Source organism: Mastomys coucha, chromosome X (assembly GCF_008632895.1).
Source record: "Mastomys coucha isolate ucsf_1 chromosome X, UCSF_Mcou_1, whole genome shotgun sequence".
NCBI lineage: Eukaryota > Metazoa > Chordata > Mammalia > Rodentia > Muridae > Mastomys > Mastomys coucha.
Window position 1 is genome coordinate 153022855 of NC_045030.1, and position 14249 is coordinate 153037103.

Sequence of the window (14249 nt, forward strand, 5' to 3'; positions counted from 1 at the left end):
TGATGCTGGTGAGATGGTTCAGCGGGTAAGAGCACTGACTGCTCTTCCGGAGGCCCTGAGTTCAAATCCCAGCAACCACATGGTGGCTTACAACCACCTGTAATGCGATCTGATGCCCTCTTCTGGTGCATCTGAAGACAGCTACAGTGTACTTATGTATAATAATAAATAAATCTTTAAAAAAAAAGAAGAGGGGAGGGGAGGAAGGGAGGGAAATAATTAAAAGAATGCACACTACTATTGGGGGTTGGAGAAATGGCTCAGTGGTTAAGAGCATTTGCTGTTCTTCCAGAGGACCCAGGTTCTATTCCTAGCACTCACATCAGGTGTCTCAGAACTCCAGTTTCAGGGTATCTGATCTTCTGGCCTCTGAGGGCACTGGGCATATATGTGGTGCACAGACATAAATGCAGACAAAACACTTACAAACAATGTACATCACAAAAGAAATTTAAGACTATATCCTTATTGCCCATGTATTTTTCTTAAAATTGAAATTACAAACTTATAAATTCACGGCAAAAACATCCAAAAGCACAGAAGAGCTTAAATTTTCCTACTGTTCCATCCCTTGGTTTTTCATTCTCTAGAATTTTCCTATATATAAAAAAATGTTTTAAAATTCATGAACTGAGCAGCAATATGCAAGGTATGAGCCAGCTGACTTTTTTCACTTAATATGTTTTCCTGCTCTGGTACCTTCTTCTATTTAATCAGTGCCCTAGTTGAGCTCAAAAGTTTTTCCTCCTTAAACAAATCATCCTTTATGCTAATTTATCCAAGGGGTTAGTGTGTACTAATGGAGTTGGTAGATTAAGAGCCTGTATCCCTAGCAATTGTGTTTGGTATAATTACATTTCATTTCTACTAATAGTGTATATATAGCTTGACTTCTTTCCATGGCACATCTTCTCTGGCCAGCATAGCTGTTGGCTAATAAATTAGCAACACAAAGGTAGAAATTTCTTTGTGTAACTGGTTAGGAGGGGAGAACATCTGTTTTTGTGACCTTTATAGAGATTGGTTTGCAGTATTGAACATGTTCAGAGGGATGTGTGCTTACTGATTTTCTTCTAAGGTTGGTCTGAAACTGGATTTGACTTTAAAAGCCATTAAGAAAGAATCAAATGTATAAAGTTTGGGGTCAGTGCCTAGAGAGTAACCTTTCTGGTAGTATTTGATAACATATCTCAATTGGCATTGATGGAGTTAGAAATGGACCCTCATAACTTAAGATGTTACAATGTCTTTTTAATGGGTACCATGTAAATTGTAAATGAAATTTAATGTAATGTTATGTTACCATATATGATTGTGTTATTACCAGCTTAGTTCTGGTACTTTCTTTTCCATAAAGTCTTTTCTGATATTTCTCTATTCTCCAGCTTTTCCCACTCCATGTTGACATCTTTTACACTGTTCTTTCACAAAAAGTGATTGCTGTAATTGATATTGCATGTAAGGTCCTTTAATTGCTTTTTTTTTTTTTTTAAAAAAAAGCAGATTTGTACCCCAATCAAGTTTTTTAAAATTACATTTTTATTAATGTGTGTATGTGTGTTCACACAGGTATACAATACAGTTGTCATAGTACATATGGAGGTCAGAAGACAACTTCAACGGGTCACTTTCCTTCTACCATGTGGATTTTAGGAATTGAACTCAGGTTATCAGGCTTAACACAAATACCTTTATTTACTGAGCCATATTTTCCCCAACCCCTATCAAGTTTAACTGACACCTGGTTTCTAGTCTTCAACGCTGAAACATAGGTCTTGGTATGTGTTTTCATTGGCTCTTCATTCCAGAATGCTCCTTATTTCGGGAGTGCTGTGCTTGGTAAAGGAAGACTCTCCTGGATGTCCATCTTTGCTCCCTAGAATAGTACTTTTATAATAAAAATTTATATATATCATCTCATTGTTCAGTGTGTTGCTTTCCTGCCCAAGGAAGAGTGCAAGCAAAGGCTGTCTTTCAATGATTTGGTATTTGAAGTGGTTTTTGGATGGTAGAAATTTGGAGAAGTTTTCTTGAGCTCCAGTGTGTATAAGTACCAGAACCCCCATTAACATTGTGAAGGGCCCATGTTCTCTGAGAAATTGGAGCTCCATCCTTGACAATGGAAGTACTTAATATATTGTTGGTGAGGAGTTTTTGAGTTAGTTCTGGGGAAGCTACACTGAGATACAGAGAGGGAGCAGGTCTCAGAGTGCCTCTTATGCTAGTGATCCTGAAATTGGGCCACTTCTAGGGATATCTTCTTTTCTAGTACCCTAGGTAGTGAATGGTAGGAGTGGATTCTTTTCTCTCCTTGCTAGCCCTCTGAGGGATTTTCTTTGAGACCTGCTGACACAACTCCCTCAAGAGTTTCCAAAGGGCTGGCTTAAAACCTCTTTACAAAGAAACTTTAAACAGCTTTTTATTACTGCTAAAGTAAGGGCTTCCTGAGAGTGAGAGAAGCAGGAAGTATTACCCCAGCAAGGTGGCCTTTGGACCTAATTGGTTCTGTGGGCTCTGTGACCTTTTCCTTAAAGAGATGTATGTTCTGTGATAGGTCATGCCCCTCTAAATTCATATGGAAGTCTTAGCCACTCGTATCTCATTGTGATTGCATTTAGAGATAATAGGGAATTTCAAGCTATAAGATGACCAGTGTCCTTCTAAGAAGAGGTGAACAGGACACAAAGAGGAAGCGGGAGTGTGTGCACCCTGTGGGTTGATCATATGAGGACATAACAAGCATGCAGCCATCTATTTTCCAAGGAGAGGAAATGAAGGAGAGGCCAAGTCTACCAACCCTTTGATCGGTTTCAGCTTCCTGGATTGGGAGATAATGCAGTTCTGCTACTCAAGTCCCTAGATGCTCTGTTTGTTTTGGCAGTTGGAGCATGCCAACCCACTGTCACCGCTCCTTTCCCTCACCTAGCTCTTCTGCCTCCAGCCTGGTTCGAGGTTTGCTTTTTTCCCTTCTGCACTTTCCTTTTAAGTTCCTTTCAAACAGGGACTCAAAGAACTCATGGGATCAGAGAAGGTAGGTCCTTTATGGGTTTCGAAAGCAGTGACGTATTTTTCTATTTTTCTCTGAGTCACCCTTTTTACTCTTTTCCTCTGTTATCATACTGATGTTCCAGATAAAATTTTACTTAGGACAAAGATTCTGCTGCTAAAATTGATTGTAAGTGACTTTGGTGTGGTGTGAATAGCTTGTGACAAAAGGCTTGGCAGACAACATTTACAGAAGAAGGATTTATTCTAGCTCATGGTTTCAGAGAGTTGCCATCCATCATGATGAGGAAGGCATCACAGTGTGGCTCTGTCCATAGCACAGGAAGAATATGGTGGACCCTTGTTCATATGGCTGTGGACCATGAAGCAGAGAGTGGCCAGAACTGGGGGGTGGGCTGGTAACCTTTCAAGGCTCAATACTTGGGATCTAATTTTTCCCACTAGGCCACACTTTCTAAAGACTCCAATGTCCCCCACAACAGCCCTTGTAGCTGGAAAACAAACACTCAAATCATAAGTCCATGGACACCTTTTCATATCCAAGCTGTGATAATTATTTTGTCCACATAGCTTTAAAAGCAGCACAGACTGAGTGGCTTAACCAATGCAGATTTTCCAGTGGAGGTCTAAGTTTGGCATCAAGGTCTAAGCAGGATGCTTCTTTCTGAAATCTCTCAGGAGACTGCACCATACCTCTCCCTAGCTTCCAACTGTTTTCTGGTATTCTAGCTTATAGCTCTTTTTCCCTTCATCTTCATGTGCTGTTCTTCCCATTTACATGTCTCTGTCCAAATTATCCCCCTTTCCCTATTTTTGTCCCCCTTTTTTTGGGATAGGGTCTCGGGCTATAGCCCAGGCTTGCCCGAATCTCACTTTAGGATGGCCTTAAACACATAGCAGTCCCACCGCCTCAGCTTCCCAAATGCTCAGCTTTCAGGTATTAAACTATCACACCTGGCTCAAATTTGTCCTCTTTTTTGTGAGGATTTTATAAGTGCGTATTAATAGATTAGGGTCTACACTAGTGAACTCATCCCAACTTTATCATCTACAACATCCTGTTTCTGAATAAGTTCCCATTCCCAGGCACTGTGGACTTGAACTTCTTATAGAAGAATACAGTTCAGCTTGCAACAGAGTTTGTATTCCAACCCAATTTGTCATCTATGTACCTCTGCTGTGTCTGGATGGTTTCTTAACTGGTTGGCCACCCCTGCTTGACATGCAGGTTTCAGTTCAGATACCACTCTCAATATAAATTGATTGGATGAATGAAATAAACTGCAGAGTAAAATTAAAATGTGATTGAGAATTATGGTGAACATAATTTATCCTTACAAATCTGAGAGAGCTCTTCTTTACTCCACATCAGTGTTGCTTGTGACTCTCGTATATATTGGCTGTGTCCCCACCACAGATGCTATTTAAATATCATTTTGTGCCTGTGAATTGGGATGTCGGGCACCTTCAGAATGTCATGATGTTTCCTGTTCTGTGTATAGAGCATGCCAAGAGGATTCAATTTGTTGGCTTTAGATTTTTTTGGCATTGAATCACAATTTGATTATGATTTGATGATAATTTTAAGGGCAAAACTGGCTAGAACTTTCTTTGAGGGACATGTGGGTTGAAAAAACCTGAATCTTGAGCAAGGGAGGCGTTTACTAACGCTAGTCAATTAGTATTTACTGAGCATGCACTTATTATAGCTGCTACATAATATGCAAAATGCAATAGTATGGGCAATAGCTGTGCACTCCAGCATGGAGTTCATATCAGGCAGCAGTATAAGGCCAGTTGTATGAAAATATGTGAGTAGAAGTGAGGAATTGGCACTCATTTGAGGCCAGAATGATCTAGAAAGGCTTTGTAGAAGAGTATAACTTAGCTGGAATTGTACTTTATGCATTAGAGATTCCAGAAGAGACGAGAGAATACCAGTTTCAGTATAATGATATCATACTAACATGTTATCATTAAGTTGTGATATATAGTGAGCTATTTTGATTTTTCCTGTTCACTTTTTTTTGTTGTTTCTTTTTGAGATTAGGGTCTCAAGTAGCTCAGGCTGTCCTTGAATTAGTTATATAGCTAACACTAATGTTGAATTTCAGTCTTCTACATCTGCCTGTGAGATGCTGAGATTATAGACATGTCCTGGGGGAAGAAGGTGGAAAAGGGCAGGGAAAGGTGGAAAAGGTAGAAAAATCAGGGACACCTGATGCCCTTCTCTGACCTTCACGTGTGTGTGTGTGTGTGTGTGTGTGTGCACATGTGTGTATCTCTATGCATGCATGTACATATATCATAATACACTGTGCATACTGATGCACACACCAAAAACCAAACAAGAAAAAATGATACTTTTTAAAAATCAATACGGAAAGACCTTCTAAAGGTGTCAAGTGAGAAAAAAAGGCAAGGGGCAGTATGAAGGATATGCTAGTATTTGGGAGTTGCTTTTAAAAAAATAATCTAGAAGTGGGCTAGTAATTTCCCCAAAGTACTAAGATAAAGGAATAAGAGCTAAACTCGTGTGTGTGTGTGTGTGTGTGAGTGTGTGTGTGTGTGTGTGTTTTAGTGTTCAGGTGTACATTATTTTAAAAAGTAAAAAAGAAAGGTATGATGTCAAAATGATTTGGTCATATTGTTGCTACCCTTAAGTTCACTTGAGTGTCTTAGATTCTCTATGTGGTTGGAATATAATGAATTAGAATAACCAATACAAGAGATCCTTTTTGTCTAGAGCCCCTTAACTAGCTTTTTATTGTTTTATTTTTGATTACCACTACAAATATTTCAAATAGATACTGAAAAGTTTAGTTAAAGGAGCCACCTTATTCCTCTCCCTACCCTCAGTAATCATTTTGGAGTCCTTGGTTTCCCTTCCTCAGTACCCTTTCCCTATCTGCTAATGTCCACTCTTTGGAAGGCAGATACCTCTCTGGTTATGTTAAAGGTTGAAACTCCCTAGTTTGAAAGCATGAAATATACAGTTTTTAAAAATCTGAAGCTTTCTGAGGGTCACTGTGATGTCATGAGTGGAAAATTCCACTGACGTCATATGACAAGCAACTAAATGCAGGTGCACTAAAATTTAGTTTGTAAAGTTTCCTTCAGGCTGTGACCACAGGAGTATATGAAATACAAGTGAAGCCCAACAAAGCTTTTGTTCTGAAATCAATGTCACTATCTGTCCAAAAAAAAATACATTAATCTTATATTTAGAGTACAGTACCATCCCTATCACATTTTGTTGTGTATATGCAAGTGTTAAGCATTTTGGATAAGGGACACAAATCTATATTTAGAATTACTACTCTGGCCTGCACAGCCTCACTCTGGTTCCAGGCATATAAGTAGGTTGATGCTTGAGGTGGTAAAAGCTCCCTCCTCTTTTAAATGGAAATTGGCCTGTTTCATTAAGCTCATATGATTTGATATAAATTTTTAAAATTTCATAAAATACACAGAATGAGCAGCCTTGCCCAGTGTTAAGTGTACAGTTCAGTTATGTGCAGTGTATTCTGTGAATTTTTGTGCCTCCAATCTCCAGAATATTCTCATCCTATAAAGCCAAAACACTTTATCCATTGAACAACCCCCTCTTCTGTACCCTAGTCCCTAGCAGCCAAAATTCTGCTTTTTGTCCATTTGTAGGCACCTCACACAGAGTGATCATAGCAGGTAGGTAAGCTTTGTCTTTGTGTGCTGGGCTTACTTAATTTAGTAGAATATCCTTTAGGTTCATCTTTGTTGTAGCACGTGACAGGATGTGCTTTGTTTTTTAAGGATGAGTAATATTTGATGAATACTTTGTGCCTTGCGTATCCATTTATCAGTTTATGGGCATCCTCCATAGTCTTTATGGTTAAAATAATTCCATGCATTCCATCCAGAATGTGTTAGCATGATAGGATCCACTAGTGACAATAATGACTGAGCTGTTTGAGAAACTATTTTTTTCTTTTAGATGCTGTGTTGTTCTATAAGTCTGGATGGCCTGGAACTCATCGGCCTGGAACTCCCCTTGTAGATCAAACTGTCCTCAAACTTATGCCAATCCTTCTGCTTCAGCCTCCCAAGTACTGGGATTAGAGGCCTATACCAGCATGCCTAGGCAGATTGAAAATGTTTGTACCAAATATTTCTAGTTAGACCAAAAGCCTTCATTTTTTTTTCTTCCTTTGATCAAAGATACCCTTTTCTCTCAAAGCTCTATATTGAATGTTGACTCTCACTACATGAGGTTATGGATTTAGAGAGATAGGGCAAACCTACCTTTGTTGTCTGGTATAATGCTTAGTGTGGAGTTCATGCTCAGTAAATTATTGTTATAGGAACAGGGTTGCATTGATTGGACAAGGTATGTAACTGTGTCTGTGTAATGAGGGAGTTGAACCAGATACATTTTTAGGCTCCTTTTGGTCCCATTCTTGTTTGAGTCCATTAGTATTTCTGATGATGAACATTTCAGACTCTCTTAAAGATGGATGAGTTGAGGGATGAGGCACAGACATTTGAAGAGACTGGTGCCACAGAAGGGGTCATTCACAAATAGAACTGTTTCAGAATATGGTATTCCTCAGCAGTTTGGATTTTGTACTTCCTTTTTATGTGGTGGTAATATTCTTTGTGTAATAGCAAAGTTGCCATCTAAAAATTATTTACAGCATAGCTTAATTGTGCACCTAGATACAGAGGGATAGAGAACAAACTTCCTCTTGACATCTTCATCATCATTGTCAATGTCATCATCATCACAAAGGATTTTGGTGAAAGACCTCACATGATGAAGAGTCAAAAGTATAATAAACAGCTGGGGAAAAATGAAGATTCTGGAATTAAACATTGAAATGCTGGTTAGAAAGCATTGGAGGAGATGGGATCTGGGTTTTAAATCTCGTTGATTTGCTAAACTTTGTGCCAGTTTGTGCATTTTTATTTTGAGCCTAGTTTCCAAAAGTCTCCTGTTAACAACCAGATGGTTGTCAAATAATTGATCTGGGTTCATTTTAAACCCATTTGGGGAACATAGTGGCCTGGATTTTCCAGTAGAAGGATTTATTAATCCTGCTGGTTTTTGAATGCCAATACTCTTGGAAATTGAGTTCCCTAATGTCTTGGAAGTAACCCTGGAAAATTGGAAACAGTGAATTGGTTGCATGATGTACTTGGAATAGAAAACCTAAAGCCATGGATACAGTTTATGTAAATTATAAATGTCCAGTCTCAGACATAGTTCAATTAGGTGACAGTTTTGTTTGGTTTAAGGTGTGCAAGATTTGCATATAGTTGTTTTTAAGGTGAGTTAATGCATAAAACCAGGCCCTGAAAACACATTGATCTGATTTTAGTCCTCGTTTCTCATAGACTAGTTCAAAACTGTAGGATCTGACATTCTATGTGTCATTAGTACTTTTTTGGTGAAAACCAATCTTTTTAAAATGCAGCCTTTTTTTGAACTGGGGAAATCTGCCCTGCCTATTGGATGGTGCTGGCAGACTGGTGTGCTGGGCTGTTGAAAACAATTAGGAAGAAGGCTGAGATCATTGTGAGAGAGCCTCATGTGCTGGTGAGGCTCCCCTGACAATGTGGCTGCTAGAATAGTTGACAAGACAGTGGCAAAGAACAGCTGTGCTGTGGAAAGACATTCTTTCAGATGGCCCTCGAGTTGGTTGGTATTTTATAGAATGTCTCTAAGTGACTCCAGGAAAATTCTGTCTTGAAAAACATTCTGTAGCCTCTCTGCTCTGGTATTTTTAAATGTTATTACTGTTTTTTAAATGTATGTGTGTGTTGATGTGTTTGTGGGTTAACATGTTTGTGGATTCACATTCATGTTTGTATGTGTGTGTGTAGAAAGCAGAAGACAAGCCCTAGAGGTCATTGCTCAGCTGCTGTCTACCATGTCTTTTTTAGGCAGGGTCTGTCACTGACTTGGAACTAAGCAGTTAGGCTAGGCTAACTGGCCAGAGACCCTCAGGGATCCACTTATCTCTGCTTACCCAGCATCATGATTACAAGAGAGCATACTACTATGCTTGGCTTTTTTTCTTTTTAAACATAGCTTCTGGACAATCCAACTCCGGTCCTCGTTTATACAACAAGCACTTTGCTGATTGAGCTCTTTCTTCCAGCCCTGTTATGTTTTTCAAGACCCAGTCTTGCTGTGTTGCCCAGGTGGGTTTTATATTTCTGAGTGCAACTGATCCTTCTACCTCCCCAGCTATTGTGTCTACAGAATGTGTACCACTGGACACAGGGTTGAGGTGAAGCTCTCTGTTTGAGGCCTGCTTATGCTAAGTTTTCTTTCTTTTTTTTTTTCCCTTTTCCACTCCCACCAACATGGCTATCAATTCCCTGGCTGATGTGGAGTGTGACCTGAAATTTGAGATTTTGGTGGGAGTCTCACTGGGGTTATATTGAAGGGTGGTTTTGTTTCCTCAGCCTGCCACAACAGATTCCATAAGCTGAGAGGATAAACCTAACAGAAGTCTTACAGGTCCAGAGGCTGGAAGTCCCAAACTAAGTTGTCTTCTGACTGTTCTAGGGGGAGAAGTGCTCTTGGATGCCCCAAGAATGCTGATTCATAATTCATTTTCATCAACCTGACACACACCTAGATGTTATCTAGGAAGAGGAAATCTCAATTGAGGAATTGTCTCCATCAGTCTGGCCTGTGGACGTGTGTGTGTGTGTGTGTGTGTGTGTGTGTGTGTGTGCGCATGCAGGCAGAAGTTTTCTTGATTGATGATAGATGTGGAAGGGCCCAGCCCATTGTGGTCAGTGCCATCCCTGAGAGGTGGGTCCTTGGTTGTATAAGAAAGCAGGTGGACCTGGGCACTATAACACAGGTAGCCGAGGAAGCCAGTAAGCAGCATCCCTCTATATGGTCTCTGCTTTAGTTCATGCCTCAAGAGTCCTGCCTTGAGTTCTTGTCCTACCTTTCCCTCAGTGATGAACTAGAACCTGTAAGTTGAAACAGATTCTTTCCTTTCCTGGTTGGTTTTGGTCAGTGATTTATCACAGCAATAGAAAACAAAAATCTAATGTGTTCAACCTCTGCTGGCTTCTTTGGCTTGTCTGTTGCTCCAACCCTGGTCTATCTTCATATCACCCTGTATATATCTTTCCCTCTGTGTGTCTTGCACAGGAATACTTGTCATTGAATTTTGGGATTGCCTAGTTGACTCAGAATGCTCTTTTCATTTTAACATCCTTAAATGTATTATAAAGACCCTTTCTCTAAATCAGGGCCCATGTCTAGTGTTTTGGAATCATAGAGGATATTGCTAGGATATTGCTAAATCCGTCCTGGGGCATTTCCAGTCACCCTACTACTGTAACAGTGCTAGGATGTCATCCGAGCCTTGAGCAGGAAGTACAAGGGAGAAAAATCCTTTACTGGCAGTATGTGAAAATGGTTTGTGCTTGTTTTGTTTATTGTTGTGATAAAATACATATAAATATTCTAATTATTTTCTTTTTGCAACTGGTATATGCATATGTATGTGTAAGGTTTTGTATGTGTGGACACATGCATGCATGTGCTTGTGGAGGCAAAGTTAATGTCAGGAATCATCCTCAATTGCTCTTCTATCTGCTTTTTAAAAAATATTTTTGAGAGTTTCATGTGACTACTGTATTTAGATCATTTCCCCTCTCCCTACCCTCCATCCATCATCACCCATGGTTCCCATTCCTTCTCAAATTCATGTCCTCTTCTTTATTATTGTTACATATATACGTTGATGTATAAAGTTATAAATACAACCTGCTGAGTTCATTTAGCGTTTCTCATCTGTATGTGTGTTTAGAGCTGACCACCTTCATCATTGAAGCAGTCTCTCAAAAGCAGATCTCACTGATATCGCTAGTTTTACTAGCCAGCTTGCTCTGCAGATACTCTGTCACCACCTTCCAAGGCTGGAATTACAGGTGGGTTGGCACCTGGCATATACACAGGTTGTTGGGGATCTAAACTCTATCTCTCATACTTTCATAGTAAGTACTTTAACCACCAAGCCAATTTGCTAGCCCCAAGTCTAACCATTTCTGAGTGAACAGATCTGTGGCAGCAAGTATATTTATAGTGTAAACTCAACAAAACCAGTTTTTTTAAAAAATATTTTCATCTTCTCAAACTGAAAATATGCCCATTAAGTACCAACTCCTCATTTTCTGTAATTCAAAGTATTGCTTTAAAATTATTTCAATGTCTTTAGTTAGAAGTACTGTGTGAAGATTAAAAAAACTTCATGGTCATTCAAAAATCTTTTAGAAAGTGTCTTTCTGGAAGCATGTTTAAATATTACATAATTTATTAAAGTATATGGTTTTATTTATTAATACTTTTATTCACATACACAATTATCATAAAGTGTTTTAGAACATCATTGGATGAGATCCTTCATTGTCATTTTTAGTGAATTCTCACTCCTATCCCCAGCTCAGTTGTTTGGTGTATGATTTCATCGATCTGCCTTTCAGGGAGCTGTTTCTTATAAAGTTTATTGAAATTGGAAATACCCCCCTCCCTCTCTTTTTTTTTTTTTTTTTTTTTTTTTGAGACAGGGTTTCTCTGTATGGCCCTGGCTGTCCTGGAACTCTGTAGACCAGGCGGGCCTCGAACTCAGAAATCCACCTGCCTCTGTCTCCCAAGTGCTGGGATTAAAGGCATGTGCCACCATTGCCCGGTGGAAATACCCCTGCTTAATTGAAAGACACAAATTCTGTCCCCCAGAATCTGTTGGAAACATAGGTCTAGCCAAGACCCAGGCATACCAGGACCTGTGCATATCAGATGTGTGGATGTATCAATGCACTGGATACAGTATTGATCCCCTGCCCATCTAAAGTATTATGAGCATCCCCCCTATCGTAACATCTTTTCTGAGAATACTTTAAGTCCCAGTGTTAGAATATGCCCTATTCTATTTAATTAGCCATTTGATGACAGATGCTGTTTGTTCCATCTGTTTTGTTCTTCAAAGTAAAAAGTATGATCCTCATCTTTTTATGAAAATGGCTATATACAGTTTGATGTCTACAGAAATTTTGATTCTACTTCTAGGATTTCTAGAGCAATATGTCTAGACATACCACTAACATTTAGAAAGCACAGGTACGTGCTGATCAGTGTAGCCAGTCATTTAAAGCACCATTTTCTTCTGGAAACTGGACCTAAAGCAGAGTAGATCATGTAGAATCTTGCTCCCCAACCAGAGATGTTGGAGCATCTGGTTAATTCTCATCACATTTCCTTCAGAAGTGGTTTCATTGTTGGGAAAAATAAATTAATGGATGAAAATGGCACCACAAAGGGAAGAGTAGAGTTGTTCTGAGACAAGGTCTCCGTCTACTGCTTGGGGTGACTCGCATCCTTAGACTCAGAGGGACCTTCTATATCAGTATTAATCTGAACTATGAAAGGGCCAAAGAACTAGATCTGCTCATAATAATTTTCTGATTTGTTTTCTTCCTGAAATTTCTATTAGTTAGTTTTACTCTTGCAAGGAGCCATATATTTTGTTTCTGCTTATGTGCATACCTTGTAGGTGGAAGGGAACTTGTGGCTATGGGAGCAGTGTACCTTTCTCAAAGCATACAACTAGAATTCAGATTTCCTACTTCTCATAAGAATCATAATTTCTTCAGTAGTTACTAACCACATTCTTGGGGAATATGGATGGGTATGATTGGGACGTGGTAATCCTTCTCCCATCTGCTCACATTTTTGGCTCATGAGGTCAAGGGGGAACTGAGTGTGTCTTAGAAGGTGAACCTTAATTTTCTCCTGTTTTCTGTACTATGGTATTATCTGAACTTATACTGGAAATACCCAAGTTTTTCTTAATATCAATTTTAAATAACTCCAAACATATTAACTGTGTATTTTAAAATAATACATTACTGCCAGGCAGTGGTGGTGCATGCCTTTAATCCCAGCACTTGGGAGGCAGAGGCAGGCGGATTTCTGAGTTCGAGGCCAGCCTGGTCTACAGAGTGAGTTCCAGGATAGCCAGGGCTACATAGAGAAACCCTGTCTCAAAAAACAAAAATAAAATAAAATAATACATTACTACTAGTATTTTTTAAATGAACATAAATAGATGAAGTCTTTCTGTTTGTTTTGTTTTTAGTAGAGTTTAAAAGCTTGGCTCTTACTGTGGTACAAGCACAAAATAAGAACAATTTTTAGACATTGGATTTCATTGTAATAAGTCTGTATTTCAATGACTCTCACATCACCAAAGAATTTTACTTCCATTGTAGCTAAGCTAAGAGTTGACAGTTCTGCTGTGCCAAGGAGTGAATTGTAGGCATGATTTTTGGATACAGACTTCCTGCTATGGTCAAAGCTAATTGACTTGAGTGATTATCATAATTTTCAACCCACAGAGAACAGGTTACATTCATTTAAGAAATGATGTGTGTATTAAGATGGTCTATCCATGAAGTCATTCACCAACTGTTTCAATGAACAATGGTTCTGCTTTGAGGGTGGCACAGACATTAGATGAGGGTAAGAATCTGGTTCATTGGCTGTGATAATTTGGAAAAGCATTCATCTCAGAGAAAGAGTAACTTATAAAGCCAACTTCTTCAAATTTGATACAGTAGTTACAAACGTCAAGCAAAGCATTCAGTCTCACTCTTTGTTGTTCTCTTACAAGCCACCTCCCAAGTTGTCTCCATTTCTTATGGCTGTATAAGTACATCTGAAATATATAAGCTGCTCTGAAAACCATAGTATAGTGTAAAAACATCAAACAAACAATCCTACTAATAGAGAGGCTGAAATAGGAGAAGCTTGATTTCAAGACCATTATGTGGTACACAGCAAGACTCTGTCATGTACAAACAAGCAGAAAGTATATATGAATTGTACAATCTTGGACCTATTTCTCCAATTACCAAATTAGAGAGAGCATTGGATGACTATCAACAAATGTCCAATTCCTCATATTATTGGATTTCAATCAATTAGGATATGTTGGTAATATTAATTTTCAAATTAATATATTAAGACAAAGTAATTGTCACTTCCTGTTGTTTTTGTTGTAAAAGGTGGAATTAGGTTTGTGTGGGTTTGTTGAAAGATTACTCTCTTGCTTTTTCTAGGGTGTAGTCTTGCTCCTTATGTTGATGTTTTCCATCTAGTATCCTTTTTAGGGCTGGATTTATGGAAAGATATTGTGTAAATTTCATTTTGTCATGGAATATCTTGTTTTCTCCAT

The 14249-nt window shown here is 38.8% G+C and overlaps 1 protein-coding gene across 1 annotated transcript in view; it reads left to right on the forward strand.

Annotated features, from left to right (window-relative positions):
- The window catches only part of Sh3kbp1 (SH3 domain containing kinase binding protein 1), a 359863-nt gene that overhangs the window by 85727 nt on the left and 259887 nt on the right, over positions 1–14249 (forward strand). The gene's annotated exons all lie outside the window — the stretch shown is intronic.